Source organism: Sardina pilchardus, chromosome 24 (assembly GCF_963854185.1).
Source record: "Sardina pilchardus chromosome 24, fSarPil1.1, whole genome shotgun sequence".
NCBI lineage: Eukaryota > Metazoa > Chordata > Actinopteri > Clupeiformes > Clupeidae > Sardina > Sardina pilchardus.
In genome coordinates this window covers 6,667,150-6,691,700 of record NC_085017.1, presented here as the reverse complement: position 1 = coordinate 6,691,700, position 24,551 = coordinate 6,667,150, and the positions used below count along the sequence as shown (strand labels likewise).

The window sequence follows — 24,551 nt, the reverse complement described above, 5'->3', positions numbered from 1 at the left end:
CTTGCAGCAGCAACTAAATGCCTTAATTTCTGCAGTACAATGATGAGAATAATCAGCTGGTTGCATTCCGTTACAGTCAGTAGTCAGTAGCCAAGTCTACATTCCTTTATAATGAATTTGTTGACATTTTGCAGCACCAAAAGGACTGGAATGGACTGAAAGGGAAATATATATATATAAGAAATAGAAGTAATAGCAGACTAGACTAAACAATTTTGTATGTAGCGATGTAGAAGTAAAGAAAAGGTGTGAGGATATTTTACACGGCTGCAAAAAAAACATTTTTGCATGTCTTAGATAGGTCTACATCACGAGTGAGTTGGAACAGGCTGGCTTGATGCAGAAAGAGGGTGCTGGCCCCAGACACCAAAAACAAGAATAAAATGAAGAAAACTTTCTTATCAGCCCAGTGAGGCTAAGAGTTTAAGTTCCAGTTTGGCCACGGTAGTAACAATGGTGACGGTCACTGGCTTGAGTAGAAGCACATTTTAATGTCTCTCTCTGTGATTATTCTGATACATGATGTGTGATGGCCACAAGGGTTTTGATATAATGCATATTGTTTAATGTATGTATCATTTGTTTAACAAGCATTTGTTGTTAGTCTTACTTTCTATATATTGCATAGCCACCTAGTGGCTACTTTCTGTACTGGTGGTCACCATTGAGTTCACTCCCATTCACTTTGCTATTATATTGCACTAAAGGGGCAACAGTGTGCTGCGGGTTGCACCTCGAAGAATGCGGTCTGTGGTGTTCCGCATGGGTTGATCATTTCAGTGAGAAATAGACATCAGAATTAAAAACTTTTGATTGTAGCAGCGGTGAACTACTGCGTTGTGTTATGTGTTCTGTGTGTAAGGATCAGCTGTGCAGCTGGTGATAACCCTTTTAATATATCAATGTTCCAAGTAATAATAATTCCATGTGTTCTGTTTTTGAGTGTCCTGGAGTTGCCAAAGATACCAAAGATGAACAATATTTTTGCAGATGATTGCCTTTGAAAAACATGAAGTGTTGAAACCATCTCTTGAGGTGGTTATTTCAGACCAAGATGAATGGAAATGTTGTGTACTGTTGGAAATGTTATGGACAATGGACTAAAAGCTCATCAAATTCACTACAGGTCTTAGCTGTAAGACTTACAGAAACTTAAATTCCTAGATTTCAGAGGTCTATGTTATATGTCATATATCAACATACTGTATGTCAACAACATGTTTTACTCTTTTTCCTGCATAGCGCATCTTTATGGTGACAACTGTTTGAAAACACGGCGAAGCTCATTCCAAGCTGTAGTATAATAACTGCTGACTGGTTGACATGTTGCACAATCAGTGCAGTTCATAATTACCATGTTGTGCAAGGAATTTTCTGACTTCCGCCACAGTGGCTGATTGAGTTACATGTAACACGTGGTTGTGTCTGTGTGTGAGGAGAGGGTCACATGAACTCTGTGTGTGTGTGTGTGTGTGTGTGTGTGTGTGTGTGTGTGTGTGTGTCTGTGCATGCATGCTGGAAGAGGTGTGGTACTGGGTTGAACATTTCTGTTCTTCGAGCATGCATGCACATGCAGACACAGAGCGGGGGAGTTTTGAACATTCTAACAAAATATTCTCTTCCGCAGCAATGTGAGGTTCGAATTCTAATTCCATGTTGAATTCCATTCATTGAATCCAGATATTCTTTAAAATGTTCACCAGTGTGATAGTACTGACCGAATGTTTATTAACATATAATTAAATTTCTGCAAAAGAAGCAGAGCAAAAATATCACAAAACAATAAGATATCAGGTAAATGATCCATTATTGGCGACAGGCAGTGCAATGTGGATCTGTTACAAGACCCAGTAGTCTACTACTCACTGTGCCATACTCCATTCTTGCCCTCTGGCACAGTATAAGGTAAGCCCGGAGTCAAGGCCAACGACCAACTGACATGAGTCTTTCAGTATAGGCCCCAAAACCTTCAGGGCTTCCTTCAACCACTGTAGGCCAACCTGATGCATAGCTGAGTTTGCCATCTTCCAGATAAGAGCAGTTTGGCCTTGTAGTGGTTGTCGGGGTGAAACAGCTGGCCACAGTGGAAACTATTAGAACTTGTAGGCCTACTGTAAGTGCAGCAAACTGACTCAATAGCCTATTGGCTACTCAACACAAAACGTCAAAAAATAAAAGTCTTGAATCAAAAGTTCTTCGTTTGTCTGTCTGTAAGGACTTTCGAATCATACAGCATAAAAAACGTAGGATATCTTTACTTTTCTTAAATTCACTGTTCCGTGTAGGCCTACTGTAGGCTAGGTCAAAAGTTTTGCTCCAAAGTCCAGTGGCTTCTGACTGTATCGCGGGGTTCTATTATTTCATACTAAATCTAACAGCCAATGAAATGACACTAAGCTAAATCACTGATGAACTGTTTGTCAAATTTCTACATTTGCAAGGTTTTAGGTCTTACTAAATAAACTCAAAATATTATTAATTCCATAGAATGGCTTCAACAAGTATAGGCCTACTACTGTATGTTGCTACTGCTACAACAACCAAATAAAAATCATTTAGAAATAAATTATACAAAAAATATATGTAGGCCCTATGCACACACACACACACACACACACACACACACACACACACACACTGGCTACTTGTGTGTCCATACATGCATATGCATGCAGACTCAGCTGGCCTAAGGTTTTTAGACCCAACAACTCAAGGATTAAAACTGAAAGATGTGGCCGAGCACTCTACATATTATGTGGTGTTGCAATATTTTAAAAAGTTTCAAAGAGTATCATAAATCTTTCCAAATAAATGTCCAGCGACGTAGGCTTGTGTGCAGAGCGCCGATTACAATATTGGATTGATTCAACAAGGACAACCTACCCTATTCGTGGAAATTATTGAACCCCACCCTAGGTGCAAGATGATTGGTTGCTATTTGTGGAAACTCGACGGAGCCTTTATTTACTATTTTATGATTGGTGAGAAGCTTTTGCCAATCTCGCGTAATACCCACGCTCAAGTTAGTGTGAGTTGCGAAAGTAATGGAGATGGATGACTTGAATGTGCTCAATTATTTAGGAAATTTATGGAGTAACTGATAGCTTCCTGATAGTCGGAGCAACCTGGAGGAGCAATAACTGTGGATTGCAGGATAGTATGATAGTAAGTATTGTAAACCTACAGAGACCTTACAAAACTGTGTGTTCCAAGTCTCCTCGTCTATTTGTAACGTTGGCTAGCTGGCTAACTAGCCAGCGTTACTTACTTTCTAAAATTCAGTCGAGTTGTTGTGCTGGTATGATTATCCTGTGTGTTAGTTCAGTGTAGCCATCATGACGTTTTATGTCGATGCATGCGAACATTTTCCAGATAAGTTGGGTGACATTACGAAGTGGCATAGATAGTGTCAAGTGTCAAAAGTGATCTAGACAGGAAGGTTCACTCTGCACAACGTGCCAGGAGCATGCAAGAGGCGTATGCACAAGGGTAACGTTGCTTGACTACCACCTATTTTGCCAGTAGTTTAATTAATTTTATAGCAGCTTAACAGCGGACTGATCTGGTCCGGATGCTTTATACATCTAGCCAGTGTTGGATGGCTATTGAACGTTAGATTGCTCTACTGTGCGAGTCATGTTGGTTTGAAGTCTTGGGAGGAGGTAACGGATTAAAGTTGATTTAGTGTCGAGCTATTCCAGTCGTTAATTTGCCTAATTTCAGATGTTGAAATAGGATCTAACCAAAGAACGCACACCAGGCACTGACAGGGTGAACGAAGTGACCATATGCCAATCTGATAGAGATCTCTTGTTATGGTCTTTCTTGGGCAACTCTTGGCATCTGACTCCCGCCGACTATCTCAGTGGGACTAACACGTTTTCGGAGTAAAATGAACGTGTCCCTCTTTAAACATAACAGCCATCCATAACCTTACACTCGTCGGCAGTCTTGCAGCCTGGTGTTTGACTTTCACCAGCTTTGTTTTGTTTTCGCTAGGTCGCGTCTAGGTTGTTTCTCGATAAAGGATAAACGATATGAAATCACTCTGCTATTGTTTTGATGGCACATGGACGTCCATAAACAGATGGAAACCAGGTTTATTTAACGTTAGTGAATGTGATAATGTTGCAATTCAGCAAAGTAGTAACTTCAGCCTTGTGCGTAAGTGTCGCTCTATTTCAGTTAAGGCAGCCAGTATGGAGTTTCGTTTGTGCCAAAAAGTTCAAACAATACTTTTTCAAATTCAAACAAAAATCAATTAATCAAAATACCAAATACAAAATCTAAACAAAAAAAATAAAGTCGAAAAAAAAAATCTAAACTCGCAAACAAATTATTTGTGTAGTTGCAAAAAAAAACTGTTTGAATAACTTGTCTTTTGGTTTACAATAACAACAGTCATTTGCAGCGACATCATTCGTTTGTTTGCTCCTGGCTTTTTCAGTTTCGATTCTGGCTCTCGCGTTTGCGCTGCCTGTTTCTTTGCTTGCGATTCTGGCACAAACTTCACATGTGGGTGGGTGTCTGTGGGGTGCATTCCTATTGGCTGATGCGTTTTGACTGACAGCTTTACTATGGATTCAAGCGCAAGAGCTACCCACCTCCCCCCCAGGTAGTGGTGCAACGCTCTTTTTGGCCACTATGTACAGGTATATACGATATGGCGCTATTGAGCACAGTATGTCAACCGCCATATGAAGAAGAAGAAGATATTGACCACAGTAAGTTCCGTGGAGCCAGCGACAGTAAGCGACAGTACGCGACAATAGCGGGCAAGATGGCGGCGAAAAATGTCAAAATAAAGGTACACACGAACGATCAGATAAAGTAGGTCAATATTCGTTTTTGAGAGTATTTCAACGGTTTGCACGAAATGTATGCATGTTGCTGCAACGTAGCCTATTTAACCACGTGTAAATGTTGTAATTGTAGCAGAGATTTAACGCTAACGTGCTTGAAATTAAACGGAAGTGACCTCACGCAACACCTTTCTCAGTGCAAAGCCAGACGAACGTCTCCATCCCCTGATATAGGCAGAAAATGTCTAATAAGGGAATAAGTAGAACGGCTCTGATATAGGTTACTGACTGCTAACAGAGAGTGGAAAAAACAAACATATAAGAAAGGGATAATAATATTAAACGTTGATGTTAAGTAGGCTAAATGCTGTATATGATTATCATGCAAGAAAATAATTGTGGAAGGATGACCTTTTCCATAAACATCACCTAAAATAACCCCATTATCAAAAAAACCTCAAACTTATCAGTTAAAATGTTTACAACCAATAATGTCAACTTGTACGTTGCACATAGGCATAAATATGACATAAATTACATGTATGAAATATGTTAATCGCCCCACCCCGACAGGTCATCACTCAAATCACATACAAGGCATGTCAGGAAACACCCTTTAAGGAAAAACGGATATCAAATTCACCTTTGTAAGTACCAGGCTATGTAACTCCGTACCAACTTAAATACTTTAAGCCTGTCACTGACACATAGGCCTACTGTTGAATTTCAAATTGTGCTGCTGTGAAAACAAGTTGTGCATATTTGAAAGGGGGGTAAAATTAAATCCTTATGACGGAATATAGGCCTACATTAGCCTAATATTTATACCAAGTTTACTTTTAGGTACAAGGCATGAAGTCTGTACTGAGTCATGTGCACATAGCCTACTGCTGAACTTCAAATTGTGTGGCTGTGAAAAAACTAAATTGTGCATATGTCAAAGGGGGGTGAAATGTAATCCTTATAATGTGTACTTTCAGGATATATATACAGTGCCTATAGAAAGTTATCATACCCTTTTGAAATAGTTACTTTTTTTGTCTTACAGCCTGAAATCAAAACCCATTTTTAAAAAAAATATTTTCCAGTTTTATTTACAAATGTAGCTGTACAACATCAAAATAATGAAAAAAAAGTCAACAGTTCTAAAAATTAATAAAAAATTAAAAACTAGAATAACAGGGTTGGAAAAGTCATCATACCCCTGACTTAATACTTTGTAAAGCTTCCTTTTGCTTTCATTACAGCCATCAATCTGTTTGGATATGTCTCTATTATAGCTTTGCACACCTAGATAGGGGAATATTTGCCCAATTTTCCATGCAGAAATGTTAAAATGTAGTCAAATTCTGTAGGGAATGGCGATGGACTGCTCTCTTCAAGTCAATCCACATATTTTCTATAGGATTTAAGTCAGGGCTCTGACTTTGCCACTCAAGGATATTCACCATCCTATCCTTAAGCCACTGCTTTGTTCTTTTGGCAGTATGTTTAGGATTATTGTCGTGTTGGAGGGCGAATGACCTCCCCATCCTCAGCTGTCTAGGAGAGGGACACAGGTTTTCCTTAAGAATGTGGGTGTACTTGGAAGCATCCATTTTCCCTTCTATCCTGACCAATTGCCCAGTTCCTGCTGAAAAGAAACATCCCCACAACATAATGTTGCCCCCACCATGCTTCACACTAGGTATGGTGTGTTTTGGGTGGTGTACTGTGTTGGTTTTCGCCAAACATTGCGCTTGGAGTTCAGTGCAAAAACACATCTGGAATATTCTGCTACCATGTGGAAAAAGCTTATATGGTCAGATGAGACTAAGATCGAACTTTTTGGAGACTAAGATTGAAGTTTTTGGACTGAGCTCCAAGCGCTAACCAAACACAGTATACACACCCAAACACACCCAAAACACACCATACCTACTTTGAAGCATGGTGGGGGCAACATTATGTTTTGGGGATGTTTCTCTTCAGCGGGGACTGGGCAATTGGTCAGGATAGAAGGGAAAATGGATGCTGCCAAGTACACCAAAATTCTTGAGGAAAACCTGCGTCCCTCTCCTAAACAGCTGAGGATGGGGAGGTCATTCGCCTTCCAACACGACAAAAATCCTAAACAAAATCCTCGCCTTTGTGGGTACCAGGCCATACCAAGGGTGTACCGAGTAACATAATAGGCCTGCCATTGACATACACTGTTGAACTTCAAATTGTGTGGCTGTGAAAACAATAAGTTGTGCATATATAAAAGGGGGGTGAAATGGAATCCTTAGAAGGTCTACTTTCAGAAAATATATAGATGTTTATACCGAATTCGCCTTTGTGGGTACCAGGCCATACCAAGGGTGTACCGAGTCACATAATAGGCCTGCCATTGACATACACTGTTGAACTTCAAATTGTGTGGCTGTGAAAACAATAAGTTGTGCATATATAAAAGGGGGGTGAAATGGAATCATTAGAAGGTCTACTTTCAGAAAATATATAGATGTTCATACCGAATTCGCCTTTGTGGGTACCAGGCCATACTAAGCGTGTACCGAGTCACATACTAAGCGTTACTTTGACACACAGCTGTTGAACTTCAAATTGTGTGGCTGTGAAAACAATAAGTTGTGCATATATAAAAGGGGGGTGAAATGGAATCCTTAGAAGGTCTACTTTCAGAAAATATATAGATGTGTATACCGAATTCGCCTTTGTGGGTACCAGGCCATACTAAGCGTGTACCGAGTCACATACTAAACGTTACTTTGACACACAGATGTTGAACTTCAAATTGTGTGGCTGTGAAAACAATAAGTTGTGCATATGTAAAAGGGGGGTGAAATGGAATCCTTAGAAGGTCTACTTTCAGAAAATATATAGATGTGTATACCGAATTCGCCTTTGTGGGTACCAGGCCATACTAAGCGTGTACCGAGTCACATACTAAGCGTTACTTTGACACACAGATGTTGAACTTCAAATTGTGTGGCTGTGAAAACAATAAGTTGTGCATATGTAAAAGGGGGGTGAAATGGAATCCTTAGAAGGTCTACTTTCAGAAAATATATAGATGTTCATACCGAATTCGCCTTTGTGGGTACCAGGCCATACCAAGGGTGTACCGAGTCACATAATATAGGCCTGCCATTGACATACACTGTTGAACTTCAAATTATGTGGCTGTGAAAACAATAAGGTGTGCATATGTAAAAGGGGGGTGAAATGGAATCCTTAGAAGGTCTACTTTCAGAAAATATATAGATGTTTATACCAAATTCGCCTTTGTGGGTACCAGGCCATACTAAGCGTGTACCGAGTCACATACTAAGCGTTACTTTGACACACAGATGTTGAACTTCAAATTGTGTGGCTGTGAAAACAATAAGTTGTGCATATGTAAAAGGGGGGTGAAATGGAATCCTTAGAAGGTCTACTTTCAGAAAATATATAGATGTTTATATAAAATTCGCCTTTGTGGGTACCAGGCCATACTAGGCGTGTACCGAGTCACATACTAAGCGTTACTTTGACACACACTGTTGAACTTCAAATTGTGTGGCTGTGAAAACAACTAGATGTACCGCAAAGCGATACACAATATGACCGCCGCTCAGTCCTGCACATTCTCTCTGCAAATATCAATAACGATTTTGTTTCCATCGCCTACTCCATCCCCTTCTGCAACTTTTATGTATGTAAATGAGTGTGTGCATGTGTGCGCTTGCTTTTGTGTATGAGTGCTTCTCTGTCTATGAGTGTGTGTGTGTGTGTGTGTGTGTGTGTCTGCTTGTGTGTGTGTTTTATCTGTCTCTATGTGTATATGTTCACTGCGTTCTCTGCCGTCACTGTCACTCCAATATCAGATCACACACACACACACGCAGGCACACACTCACACACACACATGCACGCGTGCACACACACACACACACACACACACACACACACACACACACACACACACACACATACGCAGGCACACACTCACACATACGCACACATACACACACATGCGCACACACACACACACACACATACACGGGCACACACACAGATACACCCACAGAGAGAGAGAGAGAGAGAGAGAGAGAGAGAGAAAGAGAGAACACACACAGAATACACACAGATAACACAGAACACACACAGACACACAGAGAGAGAGAGAGAGAAAGAAAGAGAACACACACAGAATACACACAGAACATGCACATACACACATACAGTATACACACATGCAAACACACACACGGGCACAAAGAAACGCACCCACACCCACACACACACACACACACACACACACACAGGCTATAGTACATCACACACACACACACACTCACTTCTCAGCTCCGGTGCTCTGTGTGTGTGTGTATGTGTGTGTATATGTGTGTGTGTGTGCGTGTGTGTGTATGTGTGTGCACTGTGCATCTGTGTGTGTGTGTGTGTGTGTGTGTGTGTGTGTTTGTGTGTGTGTGTGTGTGCACTGTGCATCTGTGTGTGTGTGTGTGTGTGAGAGAGTTGTGTGTGTGCACTGTGCATCTCTCTGTGTGTGTGTGTGTGTGTGTGTGTTAGTGTGTGTGTGTGTGTGTGTGTGTGTGTGAGGTATGTGTAGGGTGTGTGTGTGTGTGTGTGTGTGCACACACTGTGCATCTGTGTGTGTGTGTGTGTGCATGCGTGTGGGCGTGTTTGTGCATGTGTTTGTGTAATTTTTTATGTACATGTGTGTGTGTGCTGGTGCGTGTGTGTGTAGGTATGTGTGTGTGTGTGTGTGTGTGTGTGTGTGTGTGTATTTGTGTGTGTGTGTGTGTGCGCACTTTGCATCTGTATGTGTGTGTGTGTGTGTGTGTGTGTGTGTGTGTGAGGTATGTGTAGGTGTGTGTGTGTGTGCATGCGTGTGGGCGTGTTTGTACATGTGTTTGTGTAATTTTTTCTGTATGTGTGTGTGTTCTGGTACGTGTGTGTGTAGGTATGTGTGTGTGTGTGTGTGTGTGTGTGTGTGTGTGTGTGTGTGTGTGTGTCTGTGTGTGCCTGTGCTTGTCTGTGTGTGTGTGTGTGTGTGTTCCTGAATGTTTGTGTGTGTGTGTATGACCGTAGCATCCAGCACCCACAACAACCATTCTCTTATAAAACATATGGAAACTAGTTGATTAAAGGTTTCTAATGGTGTCATTTATATGCTATTCTAGGACAAAAACTAGCAGAGATTGAGATGTGTGTTTGGAACAGTTTTTCAAATCCCCAGGGGGGGATTTAGACTCCAGAGGGTTAATCGACACCATCGACAGGTAATCAACACCATCGACAGGGTATACAGTCTATGTGACTCGGTACACGCTAAGTATGGCCTGGTACCCACAAAGGCGAATTCGGTATAAACAACTATATATTTTCTGAAAGTAGACCTTCTAAGGATTCCATTTCACCCCCCTTTTAAATATGCACAACTTATTGTTTTCACAGCCACACAATTTGAAGTTCAACAGCTGTGTGTCAAAGTAACGCTTAGTATGTGACTCGGTACACGCTTAGTATGGCCTGGTACCCACAAAGGCGAATTGGGTATAAACATCTATATATTTTCTGAAAGTAGACCTTCTAAGGATTCCATTTCACCCCCCTTTTATATGTGCAAAACTTATTGTTTTCACAGCCACACAATTTGAAGTTCAACAGTGTATGTCAATGGCAGGCCTATTATGTGACTCGGTACACGCTTAGTATGGCCTGGTACCCACAAAGGCGAATTCGGTATAAACATCTATATATTTTCTGAAAGTAGACCTTCTAAGGATTCCATTTCACCCCCCTTTTATATATGCACAACTTATTGTTTTCACAGCCACACAATTTGAAGTTCAACAGCTGTGTGTCAAAGTAACGCTTAGTATGTGACTCGGTACACCTTTGGTATGGCCTGGTACCCACAAAGGCGAATTCGGTATAAACATCTATATATTTTCTGAAAGTAGACCTTCTAAGGATTCTATTTCACCCCCCTTTTACATATGCACAACTTATTGTTTTCATAGCCACACAAATTGAAGTTCAACAGCTGTGTGTCAAAGTAACGCTTAGTATGTGACTCGGTACACGCTTAGTATGGCCTGGTACCCACAAAGGCGAATTCGGTATAAACATCTATATATTTTCTGAAAGTAGACCTTCTAAGGATTCCATTTCACCCCCCTTTTATATATGCACAACTTATTGTTTTCACAGCCACACAATTTGAAGTTCAACAGTGTATGTCAATGGCAGGCCTATATTATGTGACTCGGTACACCTTTGGTATGGCCTGGTACCCACAAAGGCGAATTCGGTATAAACATCTATATATTTTCTGAAAGTAGACCTTCTAAGGATTCCATTTCACCCCCCTTTTATATATGCACAACTTATTGTTTTCACAGCCACACAATTTGAAGTTCAACAGTGTATGTCAATGGCAGGCCTATATTATGTGACTCGGTACACCCTTGGTATGGCCTGGTACCCACAAAGGCGAATTCGGTATAAACAACTATATATTTTCTGAAAGTAGACCTTCTAAGGATTCCATTTCACCCCCCTTTTATATATGCACAACTTATTGTTTTCACAGCCACACAATTTGAAGTTCAACAGTGTATGTCAATGGCAGGCCTATATTATGTGACTCGGTACACCTTTGGTATGGCCTGGTACCCACAAAGGCGAATTCGGTATAAACATCTATATATTTTCTGAAAGTAGACCTTCTAAGGATTCCATTTCACCCCCCTTTTATATGTGCACAACTTATTGTTTTCACAGCCACACAATTTGAAGTTCAACAGTGTATGTCAATGGCAGGCCTATTATGTGACTCGGTACACGCTTAGTATGGCCTGGTACCCACAAAGGCGAATTCGGTATAAACATCTATATATTTTCTGAAAGTAGACCTTCTAAGGATTCCATTTCACCCCCCTTTTATATATGCACAACTTATTGTTTTCACAGCCACACAATTTGAAGTTCAACAGTGTATGTCAATGGCAGGCCTATATTATGTGACTCGGTACACCTTTGGTATGGCCTGGTGCCCACAAAGGCGAATTCGGTATAAACATCTATATATTTTCTGAAAGTAGACCTTCTAAGGATTCCATTTCACCCCCCTTTTATATATGCACAACTTATTGTTTTCACAGCCACACAATTTGAAGTTCAACAGTGTATGTCAATGGCAGGCCTATATTATGTGACTCGGTACACCTTTGGTATGGCCTGGTACCCACAAAGGCGAATTCGGTATAAACATCTATATATTTTCTGAAAGTAGACCTTCTAAGGATTCCATTTCACCCCCCTTTTATATGTGCACAACTTATTGTTTTCACAGCCACACAATTTGAAGTTCAACAATGGCAGGCCTATTATGTGACTCGGTACACGCTTAGTATGGCCTGGTACCCACAAAGGCGAATTCGGTATAAACATCTATATATTTTCTGAAAGTAGACCTTCTAAGGATTCCATTTCACCCCCCTTTTATTTATGCACAACTTATTGTTTTCACAGCCACACAATTTGAAGTTCAACAGCTGTGTGTCAAAGTAACGCTTAGTATGTGACTCGGTACACCTTTGGTATGGCCTGGTACCCACAAAGGCGAATTCGGTATAAACATCTATATATTTTCTGAAAGTAGACCTTCTAAGGATTCCATTTCACCCCCCTTTTATATATGCACAACTTATTGTTTTCACAGCCACACAATTTGAAGTTCAACAGTGTATGTCAATGGCAGGCCTATATTATGTGACTCGGTACACCCTTGGTATGGCCTGGTACCCACAAAGGCGAATTCGGTATAAACAACTATATATTTTCTGAAAGTAGACCTTCTAAGGATTCCATTTCACCCCCCTTTTATATATGCACAACTTATTGTTTTCACAGCCACACAATTTGAAGTTCAACAGTGTATGTCAATGGCAGGCCTATATTATGTGACTCGGTACACCTTTGGTATGGCCTGGTACCCACAAAGGCGAATTCGGTATAAACATCTATATATTTTCTGAAAGTAGACCTTCTAAGGATTCCATTTCACCCCCCTTTTATATATGCACAACTTATTGTTTTCACAGCCACACAATTTGAAGTTCAACAGCTGTGTGTCAAAGTAACGCTTAGTATGTGACTCGGTACACCTTTGGTATGGCCTGGTACCCACAAAGGCGAATTCGGTATAAACATCTATATATTTTCTGAAAGTAGACCTTCTAAGGATTCTATTTCACCCCCCTTTTACATATGCACAACTTATTGTTTTCATAGCCACACAAATTGAAGTTCAACAGCTGTGTGTCAAAGTAACGCTTAGTATGTGACTCGGTACACGCTTAGTATGGCCTGGTACCCACAAAGGCGAATTCGGTATAAACATCTATATATTTTCTGAAAGTAGACCTTCTAAGGATTCCATTTCACCCCCCTTTTATATATGCACAACTTATTGTTTTCACAGCCACACAATTTGAAGTTCAACAGTGTATGTCAATGGCAGGCCTATATTATGTGACTCGGTACACCTTTGGTATGGCCTGGTACCCACAAAGGCGAATTCGGTATAAACATCTATATATTTTCTGAAAGTAGACCTTCTAAGGATTCCATTTCACCCCCCTTTTATATATGCACAACTTATTGTTTTCACAGCCACACAATTTGAAGTTCAACAGTGTATGTCAATGGCAGGCCTATATTATGTGACTCGGTACACCCTTGGTATGGCCTGGTACCCACAAAGGCGAATTCGGTATAAACAACTATATATTTTCTGAAAGTAGACCTTCTAAGGATTCCATTTCACCCCCCTTTTATATATGCACAACTTATTGTTTTCACAGCCACACAATTTGAAGTTCAACAGTGTATGTCAATGGCAGGCCTATATTATGTGACTCGGTACACCTTTGGTATGGCCTGGTACCCACAAAGGCGAATTCGGTATAAACATCTATATATTTTCTGAAAGTAGACCTTCTAAGGATTCCATTTCACCCCCCTTTTATATGTGCACAACTTATTGTTTTCACAGCCACACAATTTGAAGTTCAACAGTGTATGTCAATGGCAGGCCTATTATGTGACTCGGTACACGCTTAGTATGGCCTGGTACCCACAAAGGCGAATTCGGTATAAACATCTATATATTTTCTGAAAGTAGACCTTCTAAGGATTCCATTTCACCCCCCTTTTATATATGCACAACTTATTGTTTTCACAGCCACACAATTTGAAGTTCAACAGTGTATGTCAATGGCAGGCCTATATTATGTGACTCGGTACACCTTTGGTATGGCCTGGTGCCCACAAAGGCGAATTCGGTATAAACATCTATATATTTTCTGAAAGTAGACCTTCTAAGGATTCCATTTCACCCCCCTTTTATATATGCACAACTTATTGTTTTCACAGCCACACAATTTGAAGTTCAACAGTGTATGTCAATGGCAGGCCTATATTATGTGACTCGGTACACCTTTGGTATGGCCTGGTGCCCACAAAGGCGAATTCGGTATAAACATCTATATATTTTCTGAAAGTAGACCTTCTAAGGATTCCATTTCACCCCCCTTTTATATATGCACAACTTATTGTTTTCACAGCCACACAATTTGAAGTTCAACAGTGTATGTCAATGGCAGGCCTATATTATGTGACTCGGTACACCTTTGGTATGGCCTGGTACCCACAAAGGCGAATTCGGTATAAACATCTATATATTTTCTGAAAGTAGACCTTCTAAGGATTCCATTTCACCCCCCTTTTATATGTGCACAACTTATTGTTTTCACAGCCACACAATTTGAAGTTCAACAATGGCAGGCCTATTATGTGACTCGGTACACGCTTAGTATGGCCTGGTACCCACAAAGGCGAATTCGGTATAAACATCTATATATTTTCTGAAAGTAGACCTTCTAAGGATTCCATTTCACCCCCCTTTTATATATGCACAACTTATTGTTTTCACAGCCACACAATTTGAAGTTCAACAGCTGTGTGTCAAAGTAACGCTTAGTATGTGACTCGGTACACCTTTGGTATGGCCTGGTACCCACAAAGGCGAATTCGGTATAAACATCTATATATTTTCTGAAAGTAGACCTTCTAAGGATTCCATTTCACCCCCCTTTTATATATGCACAACTTATTGTTTTCACAGCCACACAATTTGAAGTTCAACAGTGTATGTCAATGGCAGGCCTATATTATGTGACTCGGTACACCTTTGGTATGGCCTGGTACCCACAAAGGCGAATTCGGTATAAACATCTATATATTTTCTGAAAGTAGACCTTCTAAGGATTCCATTTCACCCCCCTTTTATATGTGCACAACTTATTGTTTTCACAGCCACACAATTTGAAGTTCAACAGTGTATGTCAATGGCAGGCCTATTATGTGACTCGGTACACGCTTAGTATGGCCTGGTACCCACAAAGGCGAATTCGGTATAAACATCTATATATTTTCTGAAAGTAGACCTTCTAAGGATTCCATTTCACCCCCCTTTTATATATGCACAACTTATTGTTTTCACAGCCACACAATTTGAAGTTCAACAGTGTATGTCAATGGCAGGCCTATATTATGTGACTCGGTACACCTTTGGTATGGCCTGGTGCCCACAAAGGCGAATTCGGTATAAACATCTATATATTTTCTGAAAGTAGACCTTCTAAGGATTCCATTTCACCCCCCTTTTATATATGCACAACTTATTGTTTTCACAGCCACACAATTTGAAGTTCAACAGTGTATGTCAATGGCAGGCCTATATTATGTGACTCGGTACACCTTTGGTATGGCCTGGTACCCACAAAGGCGAATTCGGTATAAACATCTATATATTTTCTGAAAGTAGACCTTCTAAGGATTCCATTTCACCCCCCTTTTATATGTGCACAACTTATTGTTTTCACAGCCACACAATTTGAAGTTCAACAATGGCAGGCCTATTATGTGACTCGGTACACGCTTAGTATGGCCTGGTACCCACAAAGGCGAATTCGGTATAAACATCTATATATTTTCTGAAAGTAGACCTTCTAAGGATTCCATTTCACCCCCCTTTTATATATGCACAACTTATTGTTTTCACAGCCACACAATTTGAAGTTCAACAGCTGTGTGTCAAAGTAACGCTTAGTATGTGACTCGGTACACCTTTGGTATGGCCTGGTACCCACAAAGGCGAATTCGGTATAAACATCTATATATTTTCTGAAAGTAGACCTTCTAAGGATTCTATTTCACCCCCCTTTTACATATGCACAACTTATTGTTTTCATAGCCACACAAATTGAAGTTCAACAGCTGTGTGTCAAAGTAACGCTTAGTATGTGACTCGGTACACGCTTAGTATGGCCTGGTACCCACAAAGGCGAATTCGGTATAAACATCTATATATTTTCTGAAAGTAGACCTTCTAAGGATTCCATTTCACCCCCCTTTTACATATGCACAACTTATTGTTTTCACAGCCACACAATTTGAAGTTCAACAGCTGTGTGTCAATGGCAGGCTTATTATGTGACTCAGTACACCCTTGGTATGGCCTGGTACCCACAAAGGCGAATTCGGTATAAACAACTATATATTTTCTGAAAGTAGACCTTCTAAGGATTCCATTTCACCCCCCTTTTATATATGCACAACTTATTGTTTTCACAGCCACACAATTTGAAGTTCAACAGTGTATGTCAATGGCAGGCCTATATTATGTGACTCGGTACACCTTTGGTATGGCCTGGTACCCACAAAGGCGAATTCGGTATAAACATCTATATATTTTCTGAAAGTAGACCTTCTAAGGATTCCATTTCACCCCCCTTTTATATATGCACAACTTATTGTTTTCACAGCCACACAATTTGAAGTTCAACAGTGTATGTCAATGGCAGGCCTATTATGTGACTCGGTACACCTTTGGTATGGCCTGGTACCCACAAAGGCGAATTCTGTATAAACATCTATATATTTTCTGAAAGTAGACCTTCTAAGGATTCCATTTCACCCCCCTTTTATATGTGCACAACTTATTGTTTTCACAGCCACACAAATTGAAGTTCAACAGCTGTGTGTCAAAGTAACGCTTAGTATGTGACTCGGTACACGCTTAGTATGGCCTGGTACCCACAAAGGCGAATTCGGTATAAACATCTATATATTTTCTGAAAGTAGACCTTTTAAGGATTCCATTTCACCCCCCTTTTACATATGCACAACTTATTGTTTTCACAGCCACACAATTTGAAGTTCAACAGCTGTGTGTCAAAGTAACGCTTAGTATGTGACTCGGTACACGCTTAGTATGTCCTGGTACCCACAAAGGCGAATTGGGTATAAACATCTATATATTTTCTGAAAGTAGACCTTCTAAGGATTCCATTACACCCCCCTTTTATATATGCACAACTTATTGTTTTCACAGCCACACAATTTGAAGTTCAACAGCTGTGTGTCAATGGCAGGCCATTATGTGACTCACTACACACTTAGTTTGGCCTGGTACCCACAAAGGTACCCACAAAGGCAGAATTGGTAGCCTATAGATTTCTGCAATATTATAGTGCATGTTATAAACCCACCTTTTAAATAAGCACAACGTTATAGTTTTATCAGCTTCACAGTTTTAATTGAACACTAGGCAATAACGTAGATAAGGCACATTCAAAAATACATTCTAAATAACATTCTAAGGTGTATTTTCGATTTAAATGTCTTATTTAATTATTTTCTAACTTTACCTTCCTTTGGTAACGCAATACAGTTTTAAATTAATAATTGTCGTCCTCATGAATTGAAAAAGCAATGAATATGTTCTGACTTTTATTTTGAAAGATTCGCGAATGGCGGCCATATTGGATTTTTCTTTACTGTCGCTAGTTTCACACTACTACCACAGTAAGTAGTTCCGTGGAGCTAGCTACACCAAAGCCATCGATGGGCTACACGCGTTATGGACTCAAAACAATGGGTTTTCCTCACTACTCATTAACCCAAGGTAAGAAGTGTAATCTAATTTGTTATGGGTCTAATTTTCACGTTTATGTGGGATGTTATGGCGTAGTTGTTACAATACTGACGCTGGTTTTAAGGTATCAGATGGCTATCTTAGCATCGTAGGTTTGTCCACATACAAACGAGGCTTTTGATGAAATGTCGCACTACAGTAGCCTAAATTATGAATTCATACCATGTATTTATTTGTTCAGAAGTATATTGTTAATGTCCTCGCGTTATATAAGCGTATGTGTCCGATTATGTCATGAAATATCGCTATGTTGTCAACGGTAGTCTAGCATAGTATGAGCGCGATGGTGCGATCTATCTGTGGTCAGTTCATCAATGGCCCTGGCGATCTCTGGAGGTCCACTCTTTGTGAACGTTTGGAGACCACAGACATAGTGTAACCTTAGTTAGAGTATTGGTTCATTTGCCTGAGAAAGACCCAAGGGTCGAAACGTTACTTTTTGTAAACATGGGAGCTCAAGCAGTGTTGCCAACGTTACCTTCTTCTGTTACATCTCCCCAGGAAATGTTATTAAGCACTGTGACCAGCTCTGTCTTTTGATTAGTACATGTCTCATGTCTTTTGCTTGTGTGCTTGTGCAGAACAACTCATCGTGATGGAGCACCTGTACTCCCTGATACAGCAGGATCTGAGGGGATTCCTCAGACAGGACGCAGATGTGGATTGACAACATCCTGCAGTTTAACTTTATTAGAATAAGTGTTGTTTTGAATAAAGAACAATAAAATTGTACTACTTACTACTTACTACATACTACTTACTGTATGTTAACCTGACTCACCACTTGAATTTCGTTCCACCTAGCTCCTCACATTCATCTGGAACTACTCCATTGGAAATGTATTTCAGAAGGCAGGGCCTTGTCAAAACACCTTTCATATGATTGGATAAACTAATTTATTGACATGCTACTACAACAGGGGTGGGCAAACTAAGGCCCAGGGGCCACATGCAGCCCTCTGCTCTGTTTCATGTGGCCCGCCATGAAGTCAAACACATAAAATTAAATGTGGCCTGTTGTTACATAAACCTGATATACATCCATCACACAGCATGGTTTCATAACTGATGTGCTATGTTTGTCAATGAAAACAAGAGAACAGGCCGCACTATGCATAAGCAATCACCATTTATTCACACAGACGCGTTTCGGCGCTCTGCCTTCCCAGTATGTTTGTCAATACCATCATCAAGCTGTACTTTTGGGAACTCTGACTGAATAAATACATTTTTTTGGAAGGTAACATCACTTTTTCATTGCTTAATTAATCATAGCATATAAGCTTACCATTCTTAACATCCAACTACTTGGTAACTTTCTAATGTAGCTTGGCATTTTCTGCCTCTCGGATGCGCGCGCAGCCAGTATAGTTGGTAAACGAGAAACCTATGTATATCAACAATAACAGCAATATCAACAGTCACAACAGTGTCCACCTCCACTGGGTGTGCAAGGGACCAGGCAGAGTCAGCTAGTCATGTGCGGAGCATAGCTGTGTGTTTTGGTTTGTAAAGGACACAGCAGGAGAAGGGTGAGCTGGGTTTGTGGCGGCTGGAAGTCTGCAGGTGTGCAACGGACCGGGCAGAGCCAGCCGGGTGTGTGAGGGAGAGAGCAGCGTCTGTTGGGAGTGTGAAAGCCACAGATTTCAGAGCCACCCTGAGGGGCTGGGCAAAGCCTGCTCTGTGTGTTAGAGACACAACAGGATCTGTTGGGTGTGTGAGGGATGGGGTACAGCGCATTGTGTATGTGAGGGACACAGCTAGATCCATCGGGTGTGTGAGGGATGGGGTACAGCGCATTGTGTATGTGAGGGACACAGCTAGGTCCATCGGGTGTGCGAGGGGTGGGGCAGGGCAGAGCCTGCAGGTACTGTGGAGCAGAGTCTCTCAGGTATGTGAGGCACACAATAGGATCCACCAGGTGTGTGAAAGACGCAGCGGACTCTGTCTGGTGTGTGGTGCTGTGCTGCAGATGGAGAAGAGGCCGTCAGCTGTGCTGTGTTGTGCTGCAGATGAAACAGGGACCGATGGTTGTGATGGCAATGAAGCAGAGGTTGACCAAAGACTGTGTGGTGTGTATGGGACAGAGAAGAGGTCGGTTGAACAGGTCAAACTGCAGGATGTTGTCAATCCACATCTGCGTCCTGTCTGAGGAATCCCCTCAGATCCTGCTGTATCAGGGAGTACAGGTGCTCCATCACGATGAGTTGTTCTGCACAAGCACACAAGCACAAGCAAAAGACATGAGACATGTACTAATCAAAAGACAGAGCTGGTCACAGTGCTTAATAACATTTCCTGGGGAGATGTAACAGAAGAAGGTAACGTTGGCAACACTGCTTGAGCTCCCATGTTTACAAAAAGTAACGTTTCGACCCTTGGGTCTTTCTCAGGCAAATGAACCAATACTCTAACTAAGGTTACACTATGTCTGTGGTCTCCAAACGTTCACAAAGAGTGGACCTCCAGAGATCGCCAGGGCCATTGATGAACTGACCACAGATAGATCGCACCATCGCGCTCATACTATGCTAGACTACCGTTGACAACATAGCGATATTTCATGACATAATCGGACACATACGCTTATATAACGCGAGGACATTAACAATATACTTCTGAACAAATAAATACATGGTATGAATTCATAATTTAGGCTACTGTAGTGCGACATTTCATCAAAAGCCTCGTTTGTATGTGGACAAACCTACGATGCTAAGATAGCCATCTGATACCTTAAAACCAGCGTCAGTATTGTAACAACTACGCCATAACATCCCACATAAACGTGAAAATTAGACCCATAACAAATTAGATTACACTTCTTACCTTGGGTTAATGAGTAGTGAGGAAAACCCATTGTTTTGAGTCCATAACGCGTGTAGCCCATCGATGGCTTTGGTGTAGCTAGCTCCACGGAACTACTTACTGTGGTCAATATCTTCTTCTTCTTCATATGGCGGTTGACATACTGTGCTCAATAGCGCCATATCGTATATACCTGTACATAGTGGCCAAAAAGAGCGTTGCACCACTACCTGGGGGGGAGGTGGGTAGCTCTTGCGCTTGAATCCATAGTAAAGCTGTCAGTCAAAACGCATCAGCCAATAGGAATGCACCCCACAGACACCCACCCACATGTGAAGTTTGTGCCAGAATCGCAAGCAAAGAAACAGGCAGCGCAAACGCGAGAGCCAGAATCGAAACTGAAAAAGCCAGGAGCAAACAAACGAATGATGTCGCTGCAAATGACTGTTGTTATTGTAAACCAAAAGACAAGTTATTCAAACAGTTTTTTTTTGCAACTACACAAATAATTTGTTTGCGAGTTTAGATTTTTTTTTTCGACTTTATTTTTTTTGTTTAGATTTTGTATTTGGTATTTTGATTAATTGATTTTTGTTTGAATTTGAAAAAGTATTGTTTGAACTTTTTGGCACAAACGAAACTCCATAAGCCAGCAGCTAAGAATAATGTATTAAAATTTAGCGCATCACGACGTGCTGTCGTGACTCTGGTGAGGTAGCCGAATCTGTGTCCAGCTATATTTCAAATGTGACAGCACTTCGGACCGCTCGCGCTCCGCAATGAGTTCATAGAGCGCGATGAGGCATGCCTTCATAAGAACTGAGAGCTCACGGAACACCATAGTTGGCATTTACGCCGCCTATGATTAGCTGAATCTCGTAAAAAATGTCAGCGTAAGTAGCAGTGTCTTTGAAAATGCAGATAACTGCACGGAGGAGGGAAATTGAGCTTCCTTAGTTTAAGAGGATTCCTGAAGGCTGCTTTTCTGGTGGAAGATCAGTCTTTAGACCAGAGCGAGGTACTGTATCATCAAGGGGATTGGCTTGTCTCAGAAATCCAATTGTATTTTATACAATCATGTCTGCAGTACAGTCAGTCTCATGACCGGTATGTAGGCTACATTGCTGTCGTGTCATTCTCTTCAAAGTGAAGGTTTTAGCCATTGGAAATATACAATCTTTCTTGCTCTGTTTCTCGTAGGCCTATATTTTCTCTTGTCTCTCACATGCACTCTTCTCTCTCTCTCTCAGTGTCTCTCTTCGACACACGCACACACACACACAAAGTGAAGGGAGAAGTGATTACATAATTGTTTGTCAAACAGGCCTACGTCTTCCGCCCAGGAGTCTTATGTGAGTTATATAAAATAGAGGTTTTTCAGTGACGTTCTCTGAGATGTTGCGGTTGACTGTTCTCTAGTCTAGATAAAGCAGTGCGGCACACAGGTGCGGTTCTTCTGGGGGTGCACCTGGTTTTGTCGTGACGGCAAGAGAAGTGTGTTTGTGTTATTGTGGGCTTTGTTTTTTCGAACGTAGATCCACCCTTCAATGTTGTCTTTTCAGGGCGAAGGATGCACTTTAAAAACAATGTTTTTTATTTCTTGTTGTGTAGCAGAGAGAGAGAGAGAGGCAAAGGAGACAGAGAGAGAGAGACAGAGAGAGAGAGAGAGAAAGAGAGCTGATGGGAGCAGAGAGGGATGTAAAAGGTGTAGACACAGTGCAGTGAGTGGGCCACCCTGGGGTCTCAAAGGGCCGACGCAGTAGAGCAGTGTGGGTGGCAGCTGGTGGGAGAGTGGAGGAGAGAGGAGGAGAGGAGGTGAGTGGAGCAGGGGAGGAGAGGAGAGGAGAGAATGGAGAGAAGAGAGAAGAGAGGAGAAGAGGAGAGAGGAGAGGAGCTGAGTGGAGCAGAGGAGAGGAGCGGAGCAGAGAGGAGAGGAGATAGTAGAGGAGAGAGGAGAGGAGCTGAGTGGAGCAGAGAAGAGAGGAGAAGAGGAGATAGTAGAGGAGAGAGGAGAGGAGCTGAGTGGAGCAGAGGAGAGGAGAAGAGGAGAGAGGAGGGGAGGAGTGGAGAAGAGCGTAGAGGAGAAGAGGAGAGAATTAAAGAAGGAGGAGAAAACAGAAGGAGAGAGGAGCGGAGAAGAGGTGAAGAGAGCAGGATAGAGAAGAGCTTGGGGAGAGAGAGGGAGAGAGGGAGACCCGGGGGAAGCAATCTAGTTGAGCATGACGAGGAATCTGCTCCTCTGCCAGCTGTGGAGTTCTTCTGCACACACACCTCACTACCACCTCTCTCACATACACACACACACACACACACACACACACACACACACACACACACACAAACACCCCCCCCACTCTCCCTCCACACACACACTCTTCCTTCACACACACACACACACACACACACACACACACACACACACACACACCTCTCACTCTCTCTCCACACACACATGCTTATCAGCCACCTCCCAATCTTCCTTCACACACACACACATACACATACACACACACACACATACCTCTCACTCTCCCTCTACCCCCCATCCCCCCAGGGAGGGAGAGTGAGGACACAAGGAGTTACAGGAAAATGTGTGTGCGCGTGCGTGTGTGTCCTCGCTCCCTCTGGACGTTCAGCTCCACCCTCTCCCAGACTCTGACCCCCTCTCAGTCTGGTACTCTCTCTCTCTCACACACACACACACACACACACACACACACACACACACACACACACACCCTGTTCTCAGTCTGGTACTCTCACACACACAACACACACCCTGTTCTCAGAAGATAAACATCAAGTTAGCTAGTCCGGCCATCGCCATACTACAGTAAGCTCAATCTTTTAAGATTGGACATTACTGTCGTCTGGGGTGTCTGCGCTGTATTTCTACTGCACAAGAGGCACGATCAAATGGCCACATTTCATACATATGTTTGGATAGTCCTACAACCAATCAAACCAACGATCCAGGTGTGCCATTTTGATAAGCCAGTTTGTGATTGGTTCCAGCAATAGGCAGGAAGCAGGAGAGTTATATGTGATTGTGAAGGTTTCCAGCATGAGCTGCAGGGTGAAATCCAAATGGCCAGCTGATCAGGCTGGGTTTACCCCGTCTAGAAGTTAGGTGTGTGCATCCTATAATAGCACAAATAAGTGTGTTCTTATGCAGCCTAGTAGACTGGGGTGGGTCCGTCACATGTGAGATTGGCTGTAACATTTGGGGAAGGGAATGAAGCAGAAATTAAAGCATTGGCTTGGCTGTGTAAGCTAGATTAGGGCTGTGCAATTAATCAATTAATCACCAATTATGAGTTCAACGATTACGAAAACCACATGATCGAAATAAAACAATATTCTTGCAACAATGTTCTTGTTTTGTCTTGAGTTATGAATCCAACGCAACCCTTTGCTTTGTTTTCTAGATGAATAATTATTTTCTGAATTTTTGGTCATGTGGTTGTAGTCATAATCGGAGCAGCCGCAAGATTAAGGCCTTACCTCTCTCTCTCTCTCTCTCTCTCTCTCTCTCTTTTTGCGGTGTGTTCTCTTACCCAGCCACCCCACCCAGTAGAGTCTGCTGTAGTTCCACACTTCCCATTGCCCATTCAGTCGCTTGTTCCACTTTTCTGAGTGCTCTCTGAAGCTTGTGAAAGGGGAGTGGTGGCGTTAGTGCATCCATTAGAGTTCCCCTTCTCTATTCTCCAGCCACCAGTTCCTCTGAAGGTCAGCTGAAGTGGTGTGTGTGTGTGTGTGTATGTATGTGTGTTGGTGTGTGTCTGTGTGTGTGTCTGTGTGTGCGGGGGAGTTGTGTCAGGGGTGTCAGGGGCTTGCCCTGTGATCCACATTCTGAGTTCCAGGTTCTGAGTTCCTGTCAGGTCAGG

At 41.8% G+C, this 24,551-nt stretch overlaps 1 protein-coding gene across 1 annotated transcript in view; it reads left to right on the top strand.

Annotated features, from left to right (window-relative positions):
* The first annotated feature begins 3,034 nt into the window (after positions 1–3,034).
* The window catches only part of hycc1 (hyccin PI4KA lipid kinase complex subunit 1), a 60,025-nt gene continuing 38,508 nt past the window's right edge, over positions 3,035–24,551 (top strand). The window contains exon 1 of the mRNA XM_062530027.1: positions 3,035–3,165. The gene's annotated coding sequence lies outside the window, so the exon portion shown is untranslated. The remainder of the gene's footprint in view (positions 3,166–24,551) is intronic.